Consider the following 24331-nt stretch of genomic DNA (forward strand, 5'->3'; position numbering starts at 1 on the left):
TGAATTTACCCACAGCTCATCTGTAGCTGGAACAAGCCAGCTATCTCTCTGATAAATTCCCTCACCAGAAAGATTCCCTTGCTTGCATATGAAAAAGCAAACACTTCTGAGACAGACAGTGATGGATATCCCACCCCCAAGGGTAGAAAGAGAAATTGAACTGCTTTGGGTAGGGGATGGCAGCAAGATCTTCAGATAATGGACACCAAACTGCAATGCAAGCCCCTGGAAGGGGTGGAAAGAACTAAGACGTTTAGGAGTAAAGGCATGACCTTAGATTAGATGAGGTGCAGGATGGGTGCTTCAGATCATGAGCACCAATGGTTATGTTAGAATGCATGAGAAGCCTGCTTGGCACATACTTGGAAAGCAGTATGAGCATGGGTATTAAAGGGATAGAATGCTCCTGAAAACAGGATGTACAGAGATAACACCATTTTGCTGGACTTTTGATCACAGAGACTGAGAGATGCAAAATGGAAATTGAGTTGACATTCGTGCAGGTACACTGGTCTCTTGCATGACCTCAGGTACCTTGAGATGCTCAGAGTTACAGTGTCAGAGGAACGTGGAATAGTGTAGACTTATTCTAGTTATCAGTGGGGATGAGTGCAGTGGGATAGAGGTCATGTCTCCAGGATCTCATCCTGTTGACTGATAGCTTATTCACACAAAATACAGAACAAAAAAGGAGTGTTGTGACACCTTAAAGATTAGCATGTTTATAGTGGCATAAACTTTTGTGGACCACAAAAATGCTATTCTTCCCTAGTACCATCGGAAGGCTGCTTCACACATTATGGATTTCCTACCTGTAAAGTGTTTTACTGCAGAAACTAGTGTAAAATTTGTGCGTAAATATGTGTGATGATGTGTTTGTGTTTATACTGCTGCATGTACTACTGAGAGGCTGCAATTGCAAGTGGCTTCTCAGTCCTGTATGTGTCTCATGTATACATGCAATAATGATCACATATCTGATTGGAACACACACAAAAATATATGTGTCGATATGTTGTTTTTTTTAATGCAGAAGCACTTTATATATGGAAAACTGGTCACATGTCAAAGACCTCTGGGGTATATTGCTATTATCCTGAGCTATCTCTGCCATTTACCTACAGGACTTTCAAGCACTGCAGGGCAGACCTAGGCATTTAGTTAAAAAATTGTTTGGATTGAATCAGGAATAAACAATTCAGGAGAAGCCTATTCATACCAAATGAAATTTTGAACTTTGGGAGAGCTATCCTAGAGCGGTCGAAATTGCAGCCTATCTACATGACACAAACAGCCACATTAGCATTGAGAAAGCCTACTGTGGGAGTTAATGGTTGTCTTCTGGGTTGGAGAGACGATTCCATTCTAGAGTCTGCAGGTGTCTGGAGTTTCATTCTCCATTCCTATAGCATCACATTGTCATTTCAGCATGCATCTACCCTGTCTGCACTTAGTCAAGCAGGCCTGATATCTTCTGACATGTGAAAAATGTCAGCATTCATTGCTCTCTATTAAAGGTCAGATCCTGATGGGTGGATTTCCAAATGCCATCATTTTCATCCGGCACCCAATATTTTCAGGAAGTGATGCAACTGCCCCGACACTCTTAGGATCATCAGGCTGTTAGTGGACCGGGTGAGAGGGTGATTCTTACTCCAAAAAAGCACAGCAGGGAAGTATATATACTTTCAATTCAGCTCACACCTGCCCGTTCCCATTTGCTCTCAGTAGGTGACACCCACCGGGTTCATTTTCAGTGGGCTTATTTGTTAATTTACTTCATTTATAATCCACCTTTCTCACTGAGATTCAAGGAAGATTATACAATTAAAAACAATGAATCAAAACAGTGTACATTCAATGAACAATGCAACACAATGGGATTACAGATTTAGAGCAGTGCACTAAACAGTATACTATACAAAAACAGTACAAAAATATAACAAAACAATGAATCAGGATTATGAAATTAAAGAAATAGTAGATCAATATGGTATATAAAATGAACAAAGCAATGAAATCTACCTAACAATGAAAGAAACACTGCAATTGTATAATGTATAAAACAAAGAAGACAGAACTACCTGAAATGCTTGTCTTGCATTGTGGCTACTTTTTCTAGTCTGGAGATCAGTGTTGGGAAAAACTGTACAAATGTAATTATGACCATAAGCATCTTTTTAATTCCAGACATATGCCATATGGGTGTGGCACAATCCTGCCAAAGTTAAACATTTTGAAGTCCCGTTGATTTTCATGGGAAAGTTAAGGATGTGCCTAAACCTTGACCAATAGAACTGAAGATGCTTGAAAAGTGCTAATCTTTAGCAGGATTCGGCCTACAGGGGATATTAGATATGAGCATTAATTTTCCTGGTTAGATCAGTAATTTATGAAAAGACTAAGAAAGGGGAAGTGATATTTTAAAGGAGGCCACTGAAAAGTAAAATTGACTGAAATCTAAATCACCTTCCACAATATAAGGTATCATGCTGAAATTGGTTTCCAGTTTGCAGTTCCTGGTTCTTTGTTCTCCTGTGTAATCACTAGTGTTACTGGCATTTAAATAGCTACGCACCCCCAAATAAGCTTTGGATCACACCAATGTATACATCCCATCAAATGCTGTTGAGATTTCATGATTAGATCTCATGAGCTCCTTGGGTCCAGGGCTCTCAGACATCTCTGGCTTGTGAGAGTGCAGCATTCCAAATAGCCCGAAAGTCTTAAGGATCATAATGTTTGCTGGATAATAACCATTCTCTTCTCCATGTCTTTCTTTCCCCTTTCAGCCCTCAGGCTGTGCTATAGTAGCTTCTTTGTGTTTTTGGTGATAACCACAAGGGCTAACCAGCATATTTCAAGGGTAGAACATTTATCTTAGACTTAGGATACCAGTCTTGGGCAAGCCACCTATCCACCTCATTTGTAAGGGAGGGGGGTGATCCCTCTCAGTGGTCCCTCTTAGGCTTTCTTGTGAGGAAGGACAAGATAAACACTGTAAAACAGTTTGCAAATTTTAAATATCCATTAATACATGGGTGTCAAACATATGGCCTGCAGGCCAGATCTGGCCCCTTCAGGGCTTCTATCTGGCCTGTGAGCAACTGCTGCTTCCTGCTCCTGCATCCTGTTTCCTGCAACACAGCTCCTTTTGCCCAGTCTCTCCTGTTTCCTGCTTCATAGAGGAGAGAGACAAAGCCAAGTCTCCCTTCCCTTGATTGGCTGAGGGCTCCCCCCCCCCCGGGGGGGGGAAAGAAAGAGCCAGAAAGAGAGAGAAAGAGAGAAATGGAGTCCCATGGCAGCTTTAAGACCAACTATGTTTTATTCCAGGTATAACCTTCTGTGTGCCCGCACACTTCCTCAGAGAGAGAGAGAGAGAGGCAGGGGGAGGGAGGAGGAGGGAAAGAGCCAGAGAGAGAGAGATGGAGTCCCAAGACACTTGGAGAGATCCCCCTTTCCAGTTCTAACAGATGGAGGGGACCTAACAGCACAGCTTGCATTCTTTATTAGTGAAAGGAAACAACAGCCCAGTAGCACTTTAATGACTAACAAAATTTGTGGCCGGGCATGAGCAAGTCACTGCTCACTTCTTCAGATACAAGTAGAATGTGAGTCCATCTGTCCTTATATCTTGGAGAGTGGAGTGATTTCAGACACCAAATAACAATAGCAAGCATTGGTAATGAGAGAAGAAACCTAGGTCTCAATTCAGTCCAGGAGGATGCATTGTCTTGAGCTTCATTATCAGTTGTAATTCAACAATCTCTCTAATTGGTCTTTGAAATTCCTTTGTTGGAGAACTGCTACTCTTAGCTCAGCAGCTGAATGTCCTGGAAGGTTAAAATGTTTCCTGACTGGTTTTTGAATGTTGTGGTTTCTAATAGCAGTAGAAAGAGTAAAAGTCCAGTAGCACCTTAAATCCTAACAAAATTTGTGGTTGGGTATGTGCTTTTGTGAGTCACTGCTCACTTCTTCAGACTTACTTCCATTTATTCTTTGCATCCTCCTGGACTGAATCCTCCTGTACCAAACTGAAACCTAGGTTTCCTGTCTCATTACCAATGGTGACATCTCCACCCTTACTACCCCTCTGCATATTACACATAATCCAATCAAGCCTGCTATTGCCATTTGACATCTGAAATCATATTTATAAAGTTTATATCTCCAGTACCTCAGGTTACATTTTCTGGCACACATGGCCCAGCCCGACAAAGTGACATTTATGTCAGATCCAGTCCTTGTAACAAATGAGTTTGATATATATATGTGTGTGTGTGTGTGTATACACACACACACACACACAAGAAAACATCTAAGTCATCAGCCATCTTTGGGCTTGCCTGTGAGAAACCATTAGCAAGCGTGTGTGACTGGCAGAGCTAGTGGTGTTTCCGCAGGAACCCCATGGGTGTCTACATCTCCCCATTCTTCTGCTTCTTCAGGGCAAAGACGAGCCATCCAATCCCCTTGGGCACAGAGGTCAGATGGCTTCATTAGTTCTTGTGCACTGTGTTAAGTGGTGCCAGAGGTACTGAAAAGCAGGGAGGACTTTGTGAGGAGCCAAGTCAATTATTCTTGAAAGAGACAGGCTGAGAAAATAACTGTTCACACCTATTAATCCCCTCTCCCACCCCTCTGCGCAGAGTCCGACCCTGTCAAGCAGGGGATAGAGCTCTAGTCTGGGAGCTGTGCCAATGTGTGTTTTACAGTCACTGCATCAGAGTCAGGCTGTGTTAGGCTCATAGCAGCACTGCAGATTAAGTGTCTGGTCAGCACAAATTAGTGTAATGGCACAGAGCTGGGTTGTGTGCCTGCTGCAGAGAGCTCTCAGACTGGAGGCTGCAGCTTGTTAATGAGAGAAGGGGGCAGAATTGACATTCATACCTTAACATTTTGTAAGATGTTCTTAGTCATTTCTTGTCCTTGTTCTTCTTGAAGGCCATTGTGCCTCCTGGTTTCTTTTTCTCCTGCTAGTGGCCAGAATGCTAGAGTGCATAGTGTGTGAGAGAGATCCTCTGGCAACAGGAGGATACCTGTAGTCCTTTTCAGGTCTCTGTTTCTCAGGTAAGCAGTAATCCACTGTTGTGCTTTCTGCAGTGAGACTGTAGACAAATGATAGCTTTTGTTTCCCCAGAATGCTGGATGTAATTTGAAAGAGAAATTATCTGCTGATGGATCTCCCCCACTACCTTTTTTACCTCACAGATTTTTGTATTCTTTCTAAAATAGGTAAAACCTGTTTGATCAGAGACTATAGTGGGACAAATGAGAAGTGTGTATAAGCTAAGGAAAACAATACTTCCTTTGAACCATTTTCAGCTCTTTCGAAAACTTACTAAATGGATTTATATATTGGGGGGGGGTTGCTTCAAAACTTTTGTTCATTTTGCTTCCATTATTTACTGCATTCACTCATTTTTTCCCCATTTGCTTTAATAAAATGTTTCCAGCTGTAATTTCTTTGTTTGCCACTCATTTTCTGCTGAATTTTTCCAAAATTGTACCCTTTGCTAAAGGGATAATCTTTGCCAAGTCTCTGAAAGGTAATTTTGAGTCTCTTGTTGCTAAACGGTTAGAAGGAGGCATTTGGCACCCTAAGAATGCAAGCAAGGTTAAACAGTAGGCAGTGTCTTGCACTTGGCACCTGGATAAAGGCAGGCAGAGATTTACAGTTCGCAGAGTTTGTATTTTTACCCCAAAGCAACTAGACCAAGTTACAGAGTATGCATAGATTTTTTTGCTCGCACCCCAGGAAGACTGGCAGTAATACAACAGACCAGGCGTAGCTGGCATTGGGCACTCCCGAGGTAGTTTAAGGACCTTGGATATCAATAATTTATTCTGGAATTCTAGCCAAATGTTATTAAAAGCTGATCCTGTTGCATATCTCCTCCTATGCAGTTGACTTTTTTTGTTATCTCCAGTAGGCAATTTGGCAATGTCCTGCAGCTTCTAAGTCAGTTTGACCCAACTCACTCCAATCACACCCCCTATGCAAAGGGACCATTTGAGAAAAAAAACATCCAGAAAACTCAATGGGACTTAAGATAGTCATAACTATTTTGGCCTATTGATTTCAACAGAAATTAGAGATGACCAACTCTCTGTAGACTGTGGTCAAGAAGTGCTGGGGACTGCAGTCTGAGTGTGGTGGCTGGCCTGTCAAAAGGCCCCTTTTTCTCTGAACCTCAGATGAAATAGTTGGCCTGGGTAGCCAAACCCCAGGTGACACCAGTGGCAGGAAAGCTGCACAGCAGGATAGATACCACATTCTGGCAAGATTTACACAGAAAACCCAGCTGGACAGTTGCAATAGCCATTCCATCTGGCAGAATGACCTATGATTGGTTTTCCCCACACCTTTCAACTGTCCCCTGTCTAGGTGAAGGGGATGAGTCCCTGTTTCCAGCTGACAATTAAACCAACAGAATGACTAGGTGTAATGGTTCCTTGTTTTGATGTGTGTGTGTTCCTTTAAATGTTTGACTGCAGTAATGGAAGGAAAGCGATAGGGGGAGATGTGTGTACTGTGATTGGCTGATGACTGAGAGTGTGGGAGGAGATATTCTGAGAGGAATTTCTGTGTCTGTGTATGTTTTATGACAGAGTTCAGTGTTCTCTGTGTCTTTGGAGAGTGAAGTGTGAAAAGCTTTAAAGAAAGTCTCTGGAGAGAGAGAGTCTATAAGGAAAAGAAACAAGCTGTATCTAAACTGTGTGATTAAACCAATGTTTTATCTTGTGTGGAAAAGTCAGAGTTTAGCCAGTTTGGCTACATATATGAGAAAGAGAGAGAATCCTGTCAGAGAGGAATTTTGGTGTCTGAGAGGCTGGTGTGACACCAAGCTTGCTAGTTATATTTTACAAGTTCCTTTTTCCAGAAACCTATTTTGTTCTTATTTCAATAAATCCATTTTTGTTTAAATATCCCAGAATTCAGTACAGTACTTCCTCAGGGCCACATAGCCCTCTGAAGTGCTCAGACCCTGGGTTACACTACCAAAGGAGAGAGAGTTAGAATTTTAAACTCCTGGAGACTTCCGGCCGCGGCGGCGCGCATGGCGACCAACTCTTGGGACGTCTCCCAGAGCCGGATCACCCAAGCACAGCCCGGGGGGGTCCCGCGCAAGCGGAGATCCTAAGGAGCCCTCAGAAGAGGGCTCCGAACCAGGGGGTGCGTTAGGGAGAAGCCTCTTGCCGACCAGAAGGTCGGGAATTGAGGCTCTCCCCTTTACCCCAAATGGCCCCGGCTGTGCCTTGCCCCCATGAGGGGGATAGCAACGCCACCGGTAGAGCGGAGTGGTGAAGCGGCAAAGCCCGAGAGAAAATGAAGACATGTGAAAGACTGTAAGTCGGCGTCTGAATTTATAAGCGGCAAAGGGCTCCCCCCCCCTCCTAGAGAAGCGGAGAAGGGAGAAGGGAGAATCCCCCCCTCCCCGTATGAGAGACTTTTAAAGCGTTAAAAAACGGGGGAAGCACAAAACTGTCTAAACGCCTTACCTTCTGGGTGGGACAGAAAAACAGAGAAGAGGGAGTTACCCTAGAGACTTGCGACGTGAACTTTCTAAGTATAAACAAACGTGTAAAATGGCGGGGACGAGAAAAGCAGGAGAAAAGCCTCTGAAGAAGGCAGGCGGGACTTCCTGTCCTAGCCCCTCCACTGCTGGAACTGCTGTCAATCAAACGGACAGTGAACTTGCTCGCCATCTGCTGGCCGATCTGCAAAAAATCAATCAAAAACTTGATTCTATGGATGGTGCTTTTGGACTACAGCAGAAAAAGTTGACAGAAACAGCTGAGAAGGTAGATGACATTGCCAAGAAATGCCTGGTATCAGCAGAAGAAGTGCAGACAGTTAAGAAAAAGGTCTGCAAAATGGAAAAATACCAAGAAAAGCAGGAAAACAAATTGTTAATGTTACAACAATCAATTAGAATTTTGAAAGATGTTCCGTTTGAAATCAGAATGAAGAGAAAGGAATATAAAGGTTTGACCATTTTCTTACAAAAACACCAAACGGGATATAAATGGCTGATACCCGAAGGGCTGATGTTCAAGTTTAAAGATAAAAGGGAAAAAATTGACTCTATCTTTAAAGCTCAAGAATTTTTGAAAAGGCACGCCAGTAAAGAAGAAGGAGCAGAGCTAGCCAAGTGGATGTCAACATTAAGCGTGGAAGACAGCAGCTCAGAGGGAGAGGTGAAAGACGAGGAAGCTGAAGGAGCGACTGGACTAAAATATAACCTGAGGGAGAAAAAAGAAAAGGACCCCAAAGTTTAAAAACTTTCATCTTTTTAATCAGATTATACTTTGGAAGAAAATTTTCTCAGAAGGACATTACTAATAAACTAAACACCTTGTTTAACATTGACCGGCAGAAGGACGTCTGAAGATGGACATTATGGTAGTAGTTAGTTGACTACTAACAGATTAACCTTACTAATATAATAACACCACTCATCCTTTTCTTTATCCCGCTATATACCCACCCCTTTTTTTCTTGAATTTAAATGAAATATCTCTCCTTTTTAGGAGAGGGAATAAAGTGTTGTTGTTTTTTTTTAAGAATTTTAAACTCCTGGTGGCAGCAGAAACTACCAAGTTTATATACAGAAAGTGTGAATTAAAAGGTAAAACCGTTTCCCCTAAAAGCAAGCACGTCACAGAGTATGATTTAAAGGGGAAACAGTCCCCCCCCCCCATAGGAAGGACGTCACACTAGGCAATTGTGTTTAAATCATCTCTAAAAGAAGACACACACACACCACCTGTTCTTTGTTCTGTTCATGGCCATCACTGTGGGAATGAAGATGACTGGATGATCTTAGAGTTTATCACTCTAGCAATAAAGTATCTTAGATGGCAAAAGACTGTATCTAACTAATGGATGGGTTTGTGTTTTATTTCTGTTTGCTGTTATAGAATTTGTCTAAACTTGTATTGACTCTCAAATCAGATTAGATTTCTACTTATTCCTATCGCCCCACATAATTTCCCCTTTTTGTAAGTATTTTCATTTTAAAGGATTTTGAATAAGTGTTGCTTCATTTGCTTTTGAACTCAGCATATGCCCAGAGTCCTCTCAGCCCAGCTATCATTAAAAGTGACCTCCCTTCCTTACCATTCAGCCTTCCTTCTCATGGGAGTAGACAGGCATATTTGGGAATTAAAATTTGATTAAAAGCAGTTTCCCAGCTGGTAACAGCAGCAACTTCTTCTTCATTGATTTTTTTGGGATGCTCAGTTCCTTTTGCTCATCTCTCTTCTGGTCATCACAGTGAAACATCAAATCCCTAGGATTTAAATAAGCAAACAACACACAGAACAGTTGCCGTATGTTGATCCCCAAAGTGACCTTGCTTGCCTCAGGCTTTCCAGTGGATCTGGTATTCCCTTTTTGTAACCAATTGCATGCCATGGTGGCTGAAGTACATTCTGCAATCGATGCTCCACTGCAAAAGGACCTGTAGTTGTGAAAATTACACACACAGCAAGACAGATTTTCAAAAGAGCTCATATCTCAGTCAAGTGCTATACAACAGTGTTCTAAGCTGGTTTTCAAGGGCAATGCTGCCTAAATAGGAGATGTATTTGTTTGATTCTCAGCTCACATTACAGGGAGAAGAGTGTTAATATGAAGGCCACAGAACTGACAAGTACTATAGAAGGCTTATTGACCTACAACGGAAATCTTCATGGATTCCACCAACATGGTTGACAGCAGGGCTCTTTTTTTAGCAGGAACATCTTTGCATATTAGGCAACACACCCCTAATGTAGCCAATCCTCCAAGAGCTTACAGTAGCCCCTGTAAGAAGAGCTCTGTAAGCTCATGGAGGATTGGCTACATTAGGGGTGTCACTACAAAAAGAACCCTCGTTGACAGCATCTTCTATCTTTCACCTTGCTAATCAGGTAGACCCATTCATTCATTTTAGTGGGACATTTGATTCACTCTCTTCTTCCCTTAGTTATTGCCACTGTCCTCTGGTAGCAATTTTATTTTGTTTTATTGTAATTTGAAGCCATTCTTGCCTGAGTTGTCATGGAAACTAGCTTGTTTGTTTTGCTGTATTCTGAAGAAAATTTAACTAACTCTGACACAGTCCCTAAGAATTAGCATGTGGCCACCTTGGAAAGGAAATGTTCTGCGGCCAACTTTGACTCTGCTGTTGGACATGCCACAGGGCTTCTCTGCAAGCAGAAGCATTTGCTGCTGAAGGCAAGGCAAGCTGAGCCATCACTGGATATCTACTGGTTCCAGGGCTTTTGGAGAGGGCCACAGATCCAAAGACCAAGGCTGCTAATTCTGATAGGACATTAATAAAGAATAGGAAGTCTAATTTCTTGCTATTAATTTTATCTCCCACCTCATAGCTTGTGGAGGTTCTGAATATTGTCATCAGATGTGCTTCAAAGTTCTGACTCCCATCCTCGTTGACAATTCCTAAAGAATGCATGCTCCACTCTTCCCCAAATGGTGGGAAGTTCCAAGGGCAACGCTTCAGGGTTTAAGTCACTTTGGATTGCAGGCTGCTGGTACCTTTGTAATATTTGCTTCATTTTCAAATACACACAAAGAACATGGTGAAGGTAAATGCATAGAAAAGACAACATAACCTTTATTAGATGCCCAGATAACATGTTGTCTACACACACATATCCCTCAGACTGCACCTCTGTTTCTAGCTCACCCTCGGTAGAGAACTCTCAGTTTTCTTTATCAGTTTCCTTCAGCCCCAATTCAGAAAGCAAAAATGCTGTTGCTTTTCTCTCAAAGATGTCTGCTGATTACTTCTTAGAGACCTCACCCCTGCAGATGAATTGCCCATTCAGGGATCAATCTACATCAAGTCATTATGAAACATTTACATTCTTTTATCAAGTCCCTTATTCATTCGGAGAGATCAAGTCAGCCAAACTCACAACAGTACTAAAGGCAGTTAAGAGCTATAAAATAACATTTGTAAGAGCTGAGCCACCAAATTAAAACCTATCACATGTCTCCAGATTCTTTATGCTCACACTTTCCAGCCTTTTCACAGGGGATCCAAGGCTTAAGTGAAGCTGGTCATACAGCGGATGGACATAGTAAGAAAGCTGTGTCAAAAGTTGTCCCAAAAGGTTAGGGTTTCCCATAAAAGTGCCTGTGTCTTTGTGTTTGTGTTTTGGTGTTTGTGTTGTTGTTTTTGTTTCGTTTTGTTTGTTTTATATATGTGCACTATAAGATTTGTTCTAATGTACTGACTGCCACCTTGGGGAACTGAACTGAGTAGAAAGGCAGCATTAAAATGTTTTAAATAAATAAATAAAAGTGTAAGTGGCATGGGCATATGTCAGATCTGAACATGTCAAAATGACAGCTTCCCGGAGAAGTCATAGCTGGGGTGACAGAGGATTTGAGTCTGGAATGTTATTTAGGACAAATTATGGCAGAATATGTGGATAAACATAGAACTGCAACAAGTTAAGGACTGCAACAAGTCAACAAAGAAAAGCACTGTCCATCTGAAGCCTAAAAAGTTGTGCAAAAAATTACAAGATTTACTTCTCATAGACATTCCAGGGTTCATAACCCCTTCATTAGTATAACATGCCTCTGGGGTAGGAGAAGTATGATGTTCCAGCATTTGACCCACTGGTGTGGAGGGAAGAAGCAGATAGAATTCACAACACTGAGCAGGTGTATGTCTCACACATGCTGCAAAGTTTGGGTTTTGCTTAAGTACAAAAAACTACAGACTTTTAAAAAATGCATCTATGCACATGCCTCTAGGGACCCTTCATCTGTGACCTTTTTATACAAATACTTTTAAGTGTAGGAATTAAACTGTGTACATCATCATATGTGAAGGCTGCGCACACATATTTGGTCCATGAACCTACTCTGAGAAGCTGAGATTGGCTGCATTTTTCTAATCTGTGGATGGAATAGAAACTGCACAAATCATTCCCACACCTTACAATGTCCATGCTGCTTTCATATTAGTTCTTACATGGACTATTTTCCAATGTGAGAAGAAGCTTGGGAGAGTTGTGCCACTGGGTTAATTGGTGCTAGGGGCTTAGTGTGTGCCCCAGATATGCCCTGATCTGTAAACAGAAGGTAATGAGGCTGACCTCCTTACACTGAATGGATCATTGACTACAACATGCTGTGGGAAGGAAGATGAGAAGATCCTTATATTACAGAAATGCTGTATCTAGTTGGGTTTCAAACAGAAGACAAATGGCTTCTTTGTCAGCACCAGTACCCACAAGTGTCAGGGTCAAGTATTCTGCTTAGTAGGCAAATTCAGTGAGATCTTGCTCATCCAGCCTACTCAGTGGAAATCTCCATTCCAGTCCTTGCTTTGATTCCTTTTGATTCACTCAAAGGTTAATTGTTGCCACATGTCATTGCCTCTCCTTCAGATGCTGCATCCATATGGTCTTGCAAGGACCTCAAACATAATTTTTCCTTTGCCTGAACTTTCTATCTGCAAAGGAAGGGCTATTAGGTGAAGGGAGGATGTGACCTTCTTTCAATGGAATAGCACTGCTATTGTTCCCACCACCTTCATTCCTGCCCGCCAGAGAAATTTGCCAATTTTACTTGGGGCCAAATAATACAGTATATTTGGCCATGACCCCTGACTCTCTTTCCCAAAGCCACATGGCAGCTGCAAAGAACTTAGTTCCTCAGGGGCCACAGGGCCCAATTTGGAGTGGGGTCAAGGTGCCAAGGAAGAGGATGGGCTCCAAACTGTCTCCTTGCTGTTTTGCCAAGCAGAAACAGCCCCAGGGATGTGCTTTTTATATTAAAATCAAGGGCATGAAATTGACAAGATAATCTTTTCTTTCTGTCCATGGAGGAACATGCTGCAACACTGGAGGGAAGAGATGAGCAGCATGTGTGGAATGTAGTTAGAGTCTGCCGTAAGCGTTTTCTTTGTCTCTTGCTAATATATGTTACTGACCTTTTAAAACACACACACACACACACACACACACAAGACTCTGGGGAAGAAGTGGAAAAGCAGCTGGGCATGTAAAAGGAGAAAAGAGACAGATTTGGAGTTGGGCTGTATGCTGATTTAACGTGAGTTGGATCCTTTCGTATCAGCTGCTTCATAGGAAATCAGTCTGATAATAAGTTCCATAGGTGTTCATAAGAAGAACATTTCCAAGTGTAGAGGGAAAAAAGCACATCTTCCTACTCCAATTGGGCTGGAATTCTCAGAGATCGCAACCATCCTCTTAGGGAACACCTGACACTGCCTATGCCTACCTATTGTTGGGGAAGAGGCAAAGTACAGCCTCTGTGTGTCAGCCTCCCTGCCCCACATGCGCCCTGCCAATCTGCACCAGATAACCAGCAAAATATCTCCCTTGCCTATCAAGAACATGCTTAGTTCCAGCTAATGGAATAGCTCAGGCAACATGGACATGCATATGCAGAAAGAGAAAGCCCTCCTGAGACCAGTGAGACAGTGCAATAATCGGTGGAAAGTGGAAACCATGAGCACAAAAAGGCCAATTGGGACAATCCTGTTCCTGATTTCCCTGTTAGATAATATTGCTGATGTGGTGCAGTCTCTCTTTGCTGACCTTCCCACACCCCTCTGCCCAGGAAAATGAACACAGAAAGCAAGATGCCAGAATAAACCATCAGATTCTGACTGCTTCCAAATGTCAGAGATGATTTTTATCAGATCAAAAGGATTTCCAGTAAACAAATGGATGTTGTTTGGATCGGATTTCCTCCTCCTTTCCCAGGTCAGCTTTCACACACCCAGTCATGCCTCCCAGACAGCCCTTGCTATCTCTAGCCCTCCAATATGGCCCCCCAGGCAACATCCACCTCCTGCTTCCATGTCCATCATGCTCATTTCCTTTTTCTTCCTCAGCTCCCTCATGATTGGTTTCTTTCATGAGACAAGAGTGTGCACTTGGCACTGGTATTACTCTTTCCAGGGCTATTTTTGGGCAGGAACGCACAGGAACGGAGTTCCGGCTGGCTTCAGAGTTGGCCACGCCCACTACAGCCAAAACCTCTGCATGCATGCCTGGCTACAGAGGGAAGGCCTGGAGAGTGATCCCCTGGCGACTCCGAGGTGGGCGAGCCAGGAGGGGCCCTGGAAGGACCGGGGAGACATTTAAATGCCTCCCCCAGCCTGTCCAAGGGCCAGCTTGCCCGGGCAAGCCAAGAGAAGGCAGTTTAAACTGCCTTCCCTTCCCTCCAAGGGGTGGCTTGCCTGGGGAAGCCAAGGGAAGGTATGGGGTGTGGCCTAATATTCTAATGAGCTGCACTGTCAGGGTGTGGCCTATTATGCTAATGAGTTCCTGCTGGTCGTCTTCTACAAAAAAAGCCCTGACTCAGCCTCAGCTCTGGCCCCACTGTACAAGAAAGTAATGTGATCACAAGAGTCCATTACTCATCACTGAACCTGATCATTAGGGAAGCTGCAGGCTTTTTGATTAATGTTTGGCAGGTGAACATGCCATGTTTGACTGATTATGAGCTGAGACTCCTTGCCTCATCACTGTCCAACCTGAACAGCTGCTAAACAGCTTTGCGGTTGTGCAGGAGCTGTGATAGTGGAGTTTCATTTCATTCTGCCTGGCACACACTTTTGCACCAGTGAAACTGATTCTCCCCAGGGTCATGGATGGATAGGACATTTAAATAAATGCTGTAGGGGGGAATGAGGACTCCAATAAGCCTGTGTGAAAATGCAAGTGCATGAAATAACCTTGATCACACTGACTTAAATGAGCACCAAATGGAAAGACTTTTTCAAAACAAACATTGCTTATAGTCACTGGCTGATGGGCTTGGTGAGCTCATTGTTTTTTATACAATTGGCTGCTGAATGGTATGCAGCAATGACAGGTCTGCAGGTGAAGGGGGAAAGGAGGTCTCCCACTGCTGTGTGAAAACCCAGATGCATGAAATCCTGCTGACTGTGCTGCGCTGTTTTAACATGCTAAAAATAACCCAATGAACAGGCTCAGGCTGCTTATAAACAGCTGAACACCCTGTCAAAAAACCCAGCTCTCTGCTCATGACTACCAAACAGAATATGAGTCCATGGGAGTATCCAAGCTGATGGTTGTGGGTGCTGGTCAAAAGGAACCCTGCTCATGCAAATCATATGAACCTGCCTTATTGTGAGTCAGAACTTTGGTTCCATTAGCTCAGCACCATCTGCTCTGAGTAGCAGTGGTCCTTCAGCAGCTCAGGCAGGGAAATTTTTTCCCCAACACATGCAACCCTTTGACTAGAGATGCCAAGGCTCACTGACCTGACCCACGGCACTTGCACAGTCACATTTCACATAGCATTAACTGTGACATACTGTGGTTGAGAGCTGGGGAAAAGCTGTTTCCCTGACAGATTCCCAGCAATCACCTGTGGACAATACTGCAAATGTGGTGCTCAAAATCACCTGGAAATGCCCTTAGGCAACAAAGGTCCCGGTCACAAGAGCGGGAAAATCCGTAGGGGAAGAGAGGCATATTAGATGCAGAGCTAAAAGAAGCATGGGAGCGTAATCTTACGCCCCTCCCATGGCTCCGTTCTCCTTCCGTCGACTCGGCACCGATCACACTGGGGAGGCAACGGCGTAGTCCCAGCGAGGCAACACGTCCTGCGTTAGTGCGCATGCGTGGGTCATGGACGGCTGCAGGATGCTATGGGCTGCCGATGCATCCGCGATCCCATGCCTGCCGTTGCTGCGGATCTTCCAGTAGGTACTCCATTTTCCCTAGTACCTTTTCGATCTGCATTTTTGGCTAGATGGTTAGGGGTGGGTGCGCGACGCTTGCCCGATGTTGGCGTCTGATCGTGCCGGTTTGATCTGCCTTTAATCCATCCCCTCCGCATACCTAATTCTCCATGTGACCGGGGCCAAAGACAGCTAACCATTGCTTTAGGTGAGACTACAGAAAGTACTCTTCATGCTGAACAGGTCTTTGCAGTGTTGATGTATTTCAGGCAATAACTGATGCTTCACTGTCTTGAGAAATGTGAAAACCTGCCGCATCGTCGCTCTTGTCTGTGTGTCTCTTATACCAGTTGGAAAAGGTCAACCCTAAAGTAGAAGCCCAGCCTCTATGATTCACCTGTCAATAAGCAAGCACCTGAAGGAAGGTGTGTGTATAAGTGTGTGCCTGCGTGTTCAAGACTAGAAACAGAGAGTTCTTTGGTACAGGAAAATGTCAGCTTGTCCTGGCAAACGGTGATAAGAAAAGAGAGTATATCAGTTTACTGGAAAAGAAGCAGCAAGCCATTGAGGCAGCTGCAGAAATCTAATGGTAGCTCGTAGGCTGGCAGGGGGAACCTGTGAGGCAGCTGTTCAGGGGCACGTCAATCAATTACTACACTGTGGGGAACAAAAGGAAGGGTTTGTTTGATTCAGCAACTTTAGTTAGCACAAAAAGGAGGTGTAACATTTAAAAGAAGCAATTATTAGTAACATCATAGTGTCTGCTTTTCTTGCACTTCCCCTGGCATTTGAACACTAATTGCCTGCAGTCTCCCCATATTTAAATGTCAAATCTGCCCTATACATATATATATATGTATGTATATATCTGTCAGGTGCTGATCACTTGCATGTCAATTTATTTAACTCTTTGTACCATTTAGATTGCCCATTTGTATTAACAATGAGGGCAATCCCCTTCTCCTAAAATACAGGAAAATGCTAATTATCAAGAAAATTTGAAATCAGCGAGATGATAACCCTCTTATTCCACCCACATATACTTTTAGTTTTTTCATAGAGGATTTGGGTGACTGAGTCATATTAAAAGCATCTCACATAACATCTGTACAGGCAAAAAGGTCACACTATGTCCATATAGTTAAGAGGCCCATCATGATCAATCATAGGGAAAATTCAAGTAGTAATACTCTCTCAGTTTTCAGACTGGACTGATCAGTTTCCTAATTCTTCTGTTTGTGTCCTGGGCATACTGGTCTAATTGGTCAAACATGCCTCCTAGGAATAGGGATAGGCTATCCAGGTTTCTAGGTGGCACCAAATTCTGGAGTAGTTGTCACCACTTGTATTTAACATCCCTAAATAGAATCTCAAACTAGTAAGGTCTTTCTTATTTTATACTGTGTGTTTCCCAGTTCATTGCTAAAAATAAATATATCATATGATTTGGAATCAAACCAGAAGAGTCTTACATGGGTGTTACTAAATTCCAAAAACAAAACTAACTATTCTTGAACAAGGAAGGTTTAGTTAAGGAAACAAAAGAAAACCTTTAAAATTGGCAAAGAAGAAAATATGCTAACTAAAATCCAAACAAGTTTGCTAATGGTATCTGTCAAAGTCAGGGGTCATTTCGTAGAAAAAGAGGTGCAGGAGCTCATTAGCATAACTCATTAGCATAACTTATTTGCATATGCCACACCCCCTGTCATCACCGGAAGTGTGTCAGAAGGCAACACCCACCACTCAGGCTCCACTGGACTGTTTTGGATTGCTAGCTATTGGGGGGGGGGGGGGGAAACTGGCGGGTGCAGATCTGTCCTCGCAGTGGAGGGAGAGTTTGTACCTGAATAAAACCTGGTCTTAAAGGTGCCCCTGGACAGTTTTGGGCCGGGGGGAGCTCTGCAACTTACCTGGCTGCTTCTTGCTCTGGCTGAGGGCTGCTGGGAGCAGGGGGTGGGGCTTGTTGCATGTTCCCGCCCCCTGGGCTCTTTACTGCCGGAGCTCCGCTCCTGCGCGCTCCTGCAGGAAATGACCCCTGGTCAAAGTACATATTTACTTTCAAGGAGGCTCTTTTGGACCACCAGAGATGGGTGGTGATAAGAGTAATATCCAAGCTACTGGGTCTCAGTAATAAAATGGCATCCTGCTGTTGATTCTGGGCATAGACAAAAATCAGCCTGGAGTCTGCTCAAATTCCAGTCGTGGAGGAGATCTCCTAATGCAAGTTGTTGCTGCCTGCCAGGCACCAGGTGCTTCTTCCCCAAGACAACAGAGCCCAAGTTTCTCGTCTCAAAATGCACAACACGGTCTCGGTTTGAATGAAGCAGGCCAGCAAATAATATTCCCAACAGAGACATTTCCTAGTGCTACAGTTGGCAAATAGAATATCCTATTAGCATTTTCAAGATTGCCAAGAGAGAGAGCAGACAGAGGAGCAGCCTGCAGTTCATGCTTGGAACACTAGGGAAGCTCTGAGAAGGAAAGCGCCCCCCCCCCCAAGCTTCCCTAGTGTTTTAAGAAAGGGTGCTCTGGTAATAGTAAAAATAAAAAATCTTTGGAAGCAATAAATAATAAATAAATAAAAACAGGAACCTCGGAATGTGTTTGGATTACTGAGTGGTAAGAGAGCATTCTGACAATGCTAGGTGGTCAGGTGTGTTGGTATGAAGCAGCAGAACAAATTTCGAGTCCAGTGGCACCTTTAAGACCAACAAAGGTTTATTCAGGGTATGAGCCTTGCACACAAAAACTCATACCTTGAATAAACCTTTGTTGGTCTTAAAGGTGCCACTGGACTCGAAATTTGTTCTGACAACCGTTAGTGTCTCTGCTTCACATTCCATTTTATAGGAAAATTCTAGAGCAACAGAATCAAAGAAAAGCCCTCCCATCTCCCTGGTAGCTATAGCCTTCCCTGGTTAGACTGAGTCACAAGTTCAACAACAGTAACAGACTGTGCCTGCAATCAGGGCCGGCTCACTCAGTAGGCGAACTAGACTTTTGCCTAGAGCGCGGGGCCATCATGGGGGCGCCGGGGCACGGAAGCCAGGCACACAGCAAAACCTCTTCCCCAGGCTGAAGTTGCTCAGCAACCCAGTGCCGCCGTGTCCGCCCTGTGCATTGCCGGCTTCCTCCAGCGTCGCCGCTGGCACAGTGTGAGGAGGAAGAGGTGCCCCTTAGGAGGCCAGCGGTGGGAGGCGCAGCCCCACTATGCTTTTGGCGCCTTCCTGCAATTTCCTTGTCAGCTGTTGCTGCCACCACCTGGCCCAGGTCAAGGTCCCACGGCCACCGGCTCCATTTCCACGCTGCCTCCCAGGCAGCTCCCCCGCCCTGCATGAACTACCTCTGGGTAGTGAGAGAGGCGGGAAGGGAAGGAGGGATGAGTTTGCCTGTCACTCATGCAGCGTGGCAGGAGGATGAGCGCTGCCTCCTGGGCACTGTAGTATCCTGGAACCCAAGGGGAGTGCACACGGAGACCTCTCTGAGACCCTCAGCCACCCATGCTGAGCTCCCTGCTGGGAGACCTGGTGCCTTGGAAGCTCTGCAAGGGTCCTCGCGTGGCTAAGAGATCTGAGCCGCTCATCTGCGCTGAGGGGGGGCACCACAAGGCAACCTTGCCTGGGGGGGGTGCAAGTGCCACAAGCTAGCCTCGCCTAGAGCGCAGAAACTCCTCGGGCCGGCCCTGCCTGCAATGAGATAAATGCCACAATCATGTTATAACTCAAGAGGCATGCATGCACCCGAATTAAAGAGTTTCCAAATGAAATTTTCCCCTCTAGAACTATGAAAACCCTGACCTGGATAGCCCAGGCTAGCCTGATCTTGTCCAGTCTTGGAAGCTAAGCAGGGTCAGCCCTAGAAGACCTCCAAGGAATACCAGAGTCATGATGTGGAGCCAGTCAATGGCAAACCACCTCTGAATGTTTCTTGTCCTGAAAACCCTATGCGGTTGCCATAAGTCAGCTGTGACTTGACAGCACTTTCCACTAGCAAGAACTATGAGCATCACTAGAAAATGTTTAATGCTTTGCTGCTTTGGAGAGGTGGAATCATTTATTCATTTATTTATTTACATTCAATAAACAATACAATAGGATTAGGGTTGCAAGACTAACCAGAAATCTAAAAACAGTACTGAAGTAACTCTAAATGTTAACATAATCTATTAAATGATGCAAAAATTACATATTAGAATCCTACTTACAGCAAGCCATACATAGTAGTATAGACCACGGTCCTTAATAATTTATCCAAGTAATGTTGTGAATCTTTTTGTACAGTGCAACCCTATTGCCTCTGTAGAAAACGCCTCTTGAATCATTCAGTTTTGCACAGCTTACAGAAGACCAGGTGAGTAGGAGCCCTCCTGAGCTCCTCAGGCAGGCCAATCCTTAAGGTGGGGACCATAAGGGAGAAGATACTTGTAGAGGCAGTTGTTGGTTTTGCCTACTTGCAGGTTGGCCCCTACAGAAGGCCCTACTCAAAAGAGAAAAGCTGCAGTGGTACAGAAGGAGAGAAGCAGTCTCACAGATACAAATGTCTAGTGGCCAGAGCAGCCATATCAGGGTAGGGGGCCATCTTCTGGGCTAGGCTGAGTTGGAAGAAACCCCCTTTTTTGCAGCTGCATTAACTTGCTTCTCCAACAATAATACTGGGTCTAGTGTAACCTCAAGTCTCTGAACTGAGTCTGCAAGGATCAACTGGATTTCATCAAAATAGGGTGCATAATGTCCTTCAAGATCCTTCCCAACTAGCATTACCTCTCTTTTTTCAGGGTTTAGTTTCAATTTGTTCATCTTCAGTCTTCTGCACAGTCCCACACTGAGACTGCGCAGGCCAGCCAACCAGAGGACTTTCCCAGATTTTTCTTCTCTTTTTTAGAAGCTAAGTGGGAGCTCTTCCCCTTTGGAGCAAGTTAGTAGCCATTTTTCTGCTCAAACGGTCATGCACTCCAAAGGCAGGGGTCCCCCTTTCCCTCCTTTTCTTGCTGCTGCTGAGCAAGGATGTATTTGAGTAATCTCCTTTGCCTTTTGGTTTATTCCTTTGCAGAAATCTTGCCCTTCTCATCAGGCATGTCGCAGAAGGCGCTATTTAATAAATGTTCCCAGTGTGGAACAAAGATGACCTGCTGCAATGGGCATTCCCTCTGCCTCCTATGTCTCGGCGAGGGATATCACACTGGCAATTGCAAACATTGCCTCCAATTTACTCAAAAGGAATGGTCTGATAGAGTGGCCAGGTTGAAGACTAGCCTTTGGGAAAAGGCACTAACATGCTCTGAAAGTCTGGCAGTGAAATCTTCTGCCTCAGTAGAGCAACTACAGACAATCCCTAGTAAGTCATCAGGATTAATCGATCAGCTGTTGGGTCTGCCCCCTGTATCTTCAATTCCTTTGGGTCCGGGATCGGTTCCAACCAAACACTGATCCAAATCCCCTGATCACTCTCAATGTGTGTCGTAGCCTCCCCCCAAGAAGGTCAGGACCAAGACCAAGCACTGCAAAAAGTACCATGAAAAGCACCAGTCGGTTCCAAGATGTTCTCTTCCCAATGGGACTCTGTCAGTTCCAACTATTCTGACCTCTTCGGTTCTGGCACCTGCTCAAGAGGACTTACCTCCTCCTAGGACACCATCATTGAACTTACAGTCTCCAGCCCATGCACTGTCTGATGGTGAGGTGGAAAATGCCACTGAGTACCAGCCGCCCGCTTCCTCAGATTCAGTCTTGGTTCTGGAGCCCCTACAACTGGCCTCTTGGCCTTTTCTGACCCCTCCACTACCATGGCAGCAATACCCCTTCTATTTCCCTTCACCGTTCCTGCAGGAACGGGGCAACTTCCCTAGGCCCTTCGGAAGCAAACCTGCTCATCCTTCTGAGCCTCACACACACCCCTTGATGGCGACCTGGACTGCCTCTGCTCCCCCTCCTGAGCAGGATCCACCAACCTTTTTGGACTTGGAGGATGAAGGGGCAGTCTATCCATCAAAACAGAGTTCTGGTAATCATCTGATCCATCCCTTGATGAAACGGTGAGAAGCACAGGTCCAACATCACCCAACAAATATCACCAGCTGTATGCCAAACAGATGGTAAGACTAGCCAAGTCTCTAGAAATCCAGGTGACTTCCTGGGCTCCAAAACCCAGGGACAAAATTCTAGGAAGGCTCTACTCAGGTTCACCAGGAGCCATTGCCTTCCCCATGTTAGAGGGTATTTTGGACATCTCTAGTGCTTTCTGGGAGAAGCCATCCAGCATCCCCGCCACCTCCAAGAGAGTGGAGAACCTTTACAGGGTACAGCAGTAAGGCTGCCCGTACCTATTACATATCCTGCTCCATTGCCCCTTGTTGCTGAAGAAATGCAGGCTCATCATAGCCCAGGTATCCACTCATCTCCTGCTGACAGGTAATGCTGGAAAATTGATACCGTTAGCAGGAAGGCCCATTCCTCCTCTACCTTGAATTTAAGAATCATGAATTACAGATACAAAAAAAGAGAGAGAGTTATTTATTCTAAATACAGAGGAAAAACTTTGTAATCAAACAAATATTTGTTGTAGAGAAAATCGGAAGCCTTCTATTTTATTTTCTCAATAAAACTTAAAACTCCCCCCCAAAAAAGAATTGTGAATTGTGCAGCTATAATAATTATTTAACCAGTTATTTTATGGGAGAGGATATCCTCTTATATTGATCGCCTTCTCCTACCAGACGACAAGCTGTTCACTTATCAAAACAGCAAATTAACATTGGCAGACACGCCGCAGACTCATCCGCTGGGGCCATGGCCTTGGCCATCATGCTTTGCAGGCATGTGTGGCTTTGCTCCCATTCTCTCCCAGTGAAGACACGCCATAAGGTTGAGAACCTTCCATTTGAGGGAGTCACGTTCTTTTCAGCAAAAACAGATGAGGTCCTCTCACAAATAAAAAAGAATAAATATACTGCTTGTTCCTTTGGCATCTCTGCAACCCCTACTGCACTGTACCACCTGAGGTCCTCTTTCAAGTGTCAGCAGCCTCCTTGCAAAGGACATTATTAGCCCTCTCAGTTGTACCTGTGCTCAATGCAGTATTCTCAGCAAAGAGCATTCCCACCCTCTCAGCATCAGGCGAGGTAGACCCCTCATAGGTCTAAATCCATGGGACAGCATCAACAGCAGCCTTCCAAAGACCCTATGCTGGGGCAAAAGACCCCCTTCTGACTAGAAGACCCACCTTTTGAGTCAAGGCTCACCACGGCCCCTCAGGTATTCATGAAATGCATGATAGTGGCGGCCCTTAGAGCGGATTCCTGTTTATAAAATTTCACACTGAGAAGGTGACATTGAGGCCTAGCTTACGTTTTTTGCCCAAGATTGTTTCCCTATTTCACCTGTCGCAGGACATCATTTTACCCGTCTTTTCCCCCTCTCTGACTTCTGATGCAGAAGAGGCCCTACACATGTTGGATGTCAGAAAGGCTTTATTATATTATGTGCAGAGAACAAAGCCGTTTAGAAAGTCAGTATGTTTATTTGTAGGCTACTCAGACCCTTCCAAAGGTAGAGCAGTTTCTTCCCAGACCCTTTCCAGATGGATCACAAAGGCCATCAGATGGTGCTATGATCAGAGTCGGACCAAGCAACCCTGTCTGCTGACGATCAAAGCTCACTCCACCATAGTTCAAGCTGCTTCCACAGCCTTCACGTGTGGCACTCTGTGGACAGACATATGCAGGGCAGCAATGTGGCCATCATCAGATACATTTGTCAAACACTATGCTGTGGATGTTAATGCAAGAAAGGAGACTTCAGTCAACAAGGCAGTTCTGCACTCTCTTTTCCAGTGAGAGCATCACGCTGCCTCCTCTGTGAGTAGCTGTATAGCTTCCCAATGTGGGACTGATCAGAAGACCAAAGATAAAAACAGTGTTACACTTATCTGTAACTGTTGTTCATTGAGTTGTCATCTGTGCAGGCACACATTCCTTCCCTCTTGCCTTGCTGTGAGTTCTCTTTTTGGTGTTTCTCCTGGAGTGCTTGTGACAGCTTAGGAGAACTGAGGGGAAGGGGGACCCCCCCCTTTGGAGCACATAGCCACTACTAACTCACTTCAAGGGGGAGAGGCTCCCCCTTAGCTTTTAAAACAGAGAAGAAAAAGCTGGAAAAGTCCTCTGGAGGCTGGCCTGCGCCTGTGCAGTCCCATTGTGTGCCTGCACAGAAGACAAGGTGATGAACAACAGTTACAGGTAAGTATTTCCACTTTTAGCCAGTTTGCCACAGCAGCCAGGTAGTTATTTAGGACCTCTATGGCATCACCATGAGCTTTGGATAAGGAATATAGAACTGGGTGTCATCCACAGATTGATGACAATCATCCCCAAAGCTATGAATGATTTACATAGAGATTTATTTATTTATTACTTCTATTTCTATCCCGCCCTCCCTACAAGCGGGCTCAGGGCAGGTTACAGAGTCACATAAAGATTGAGACAACAATAACAATAAATACAAGTTTAACAATAAAATCAATATTAAAATCAACTGTGCAGCAAACCAGAGTGAATTTGCCTTGATAACAGAGTTCAGATAGCAGTATTTCAGAGGGGCGCTTCAGCACTGTCAGCAAGGGAG

Source organism: Gekko japonicus, unplaced genomic scaffold, assembly GCF_001447785.1.
Source record: "Gekko japonicus isolate JY-2015 unplaced genomic scaffold, Gekko_japonicus_V1.1 scaffold591, whole genome shotgun sequence".
NCBI lineage: Eukaryota > Metazoa > Chordata > Lepidosauria > Squamata > Gekkonidae > Gekko > Gekko japonicus.